Source organism: Alligator sinensis, unplaced genomic scaffold (assembly GCF_000455745.1).
Source record: "Alligator sinensis unplaced genomic scaffold, ASM45574v1 scaffold29_1, whole genome shotgun sequence".
Taxonomy (NCBI): domain Eukaryota; kingdom Metazoa; phylum Chordata; order Crocodylia; family Alligatoridae; genus Alligator; species Alligator sinensis.
Window position 1 is genome coordinate 2,354,728 of NW_005841933.1, and position 2,373 is coordinate 2,357,100.

At 47.5% G+C, this 2,373-nt stretch overlaps 1 long non-coding RNA gene across 1 annotated transcript in view; it reads left to right on the forward strand.

Moving 5' to 3' along the window:
- The window catches only part of LOC102369114, a 93,175-nt gene extending 92,622 nt beyond the window's left edge, over positions 1-553 (forward strand). Inside the window, exon 3 of the long non-coding RNA XR_003093047.1 lies at positions 310-553. This is a non-coding gene — a long non-coding RNA (uncharacterized LOC102369114). The remainder of the gene's footprint in view (positions 1-309) is intronic.
- The last annotated feature ends 1,820 nt before the right edge of the window (positions 554-2,373 follow it).

The window sequence follows — 2,373 nt, forward strand, 5'->3', positions numbered from 1 at the left end:
GGGGTTGGTTTATTTTTAAATATAACTTTTTCTACATTTCTATCTCCACCTCTTGTTTTTGGGACTGAGCCAGAGGGGGGCAGAGTAAGGCCAATCTGCTGCTAGCCATCAAGGACCTGTGGGCAAGAGACTGCTGGGATGGATATATCCAGTCAAACCCTAACTGGCTGGGCCAGAAGTAGCTGGCTCCATCAAGTTTTGACAGCCTATACGGGTGGAACCAGGGTGAGCCTAATCTATCAGCCAATTTAGCAACCCAAGTCATTCACTGGTGGGGCCTTTTGTTGCTAACTGATGTGGTAAGGGAAGGAGCCCCCTGAGGATCCAGGATGGGACTCACAGAAGGCGGCTGTCAGCAGACTCCAACCCCCAACAAGTGAAGCATCCCATCAAGTTGTGGCAGACAAGAGACAACGATCCACTGGAAATTGCAGACAGCCACATCACCTGAGACACCTTCCTGATATGACACATGCACACCAGACCCTGTGGAGATTCAGCCCCAGACCACACCAGGTGACTACCTGACATCTCTGTGTTGTCTTACTGCCATAGTTCCACTTCCTGCTCCCATCTTCAGCAGTGTTCTTCACCAGTGGGTGCAAACAGTATTATTTTTTAATTGTCAGAATACCATTTCCCTACGCTAGCTTTGTTCTTACAAACACGTGGCCCATTTTGGATTGCTGAAAAATAGCAACCTGGGGTAGAGCTCAAGCATGGAAAACTTCAGCCCTGAAACGTTAACATTCAAACCAAGTTACAAGCAACTTGAAACAGAAGGTTTTAATGAAAAATATGAGGCAATCTCAACTAGGTGGGGCAGTAGCACCATCTATCATTATAAATGTAAGTAGCAAATCAGAAAGAAAAACTGTGTTCCATGGGATTTAGAAGAATTCTTAAAATAAAAATAACTGAGCCACATGTCACCTCCCATGTCAGAGGCCACAGGGGGGGGATTTCTGAGCAGAAGTCTCAGCATAGCATCCATTGTAGATTTTCTTCTCCACCAATGAGATGGTGGAAGTAGGCAGGATTTACCCTTTGCCTCATTCAAGAATGTGAGCATCTTTTCCCTAACCTCATTACTCAGAGACCAGGCCTGACCACATGCCAACCCTTTGTACTCCAGCTCTGGCTATGAAGGGTATTCTTCCCCCCCACCCCTCTGTACCTAGGTCTCTGTCACTTGGCTTCTTTAAAGCCATGCTACCAAATATATTTTCTTGCCAGCAGCAGGCTCCAGAACAGAAAATGGAGTAGGAGAGTATTGTATTCTCTCAAATCAAATATGAGGGTTTTTTGTCTTTTAGCATGGAGGGAGGGGTGAAGCCCCTTGTCTTGGAATTGAGTATGAGTTGTGGGAGTGGGGGCAGGTGGCTGCAGCAGCTCTGACTCTCTGGCCCTGACAGGTGCTGGGGGGCAGGCACCAGAGCATGCAGGCACCAAGGGGAGCAAGTGGTGAAGGGGACAGGTGGCAAGGGACAAGATGTGGGTGGAGCAAGGGGTGCAGGGGTCAGACCAGTAAACTCCCCTACCTCCTCCTCTACTTCCCTACCTCCTCCTCTACTCTCTGCCCCTTGCTACTTCTTGTCCCACTGCAGTGTTGGGGGAGGGGACAAATTTAAGATGACCATCCGATAATTAGCTTCTATACATGGATAGATTATAACTAATTTATAAATTATCCATGTAGTGAATCTAATTATTTAGCAGGGGGGGTGTCTTAAATACAGCATAATTTTGGATTCAGGTAAATACAGTATGCTTCATCCTTGCCTGGTCCTCCCAGGCTCCATCCTGTCTGTGATTGTAGGAAGTGGGAGATGGCTATTCCTCACCTATTGCATTGAAGGGTGTCATGGATAATGATCTGTATGCAAGGAGTCTTCTGTAAAAGTTCACTAACGATAAGATCCAGACCTATTACTTATTGTTCCTTATTTGTAGCTTTCATAGGCAACAGCCTTCTTCATCAGATGAAATAGACTGTTATCTGTGGGCCCTTCTAGACATGCAGGTAAAAGCACAACATGGTCTGATGCATGATCCATACAATGGCAGAAAGTGTGATTGCAAATTAGTTCCCATCACACTTTATTGCTGGTGCAGGTGGCGCCTGGGGTTATGATGCCAGGCTCACCCTGCATGTAGAAGTAGAAACTCCTATGACTGGGAGTGTCCTCATCTGATGGGGCTTCCATCCACAGGGGCATCCCAGGAACCCCGACAGCTGATTCAGTCTACCAGCTGCAGGGATGTGCCACACCCCACCATGGCTGGGAGATCACATCAGCTGCAGTTTCCTAGCCATGTGGGTGCTTGGAGTACCCCATGGGCTGCTGTGGCTGGGAGTCTCATCAGCTGACT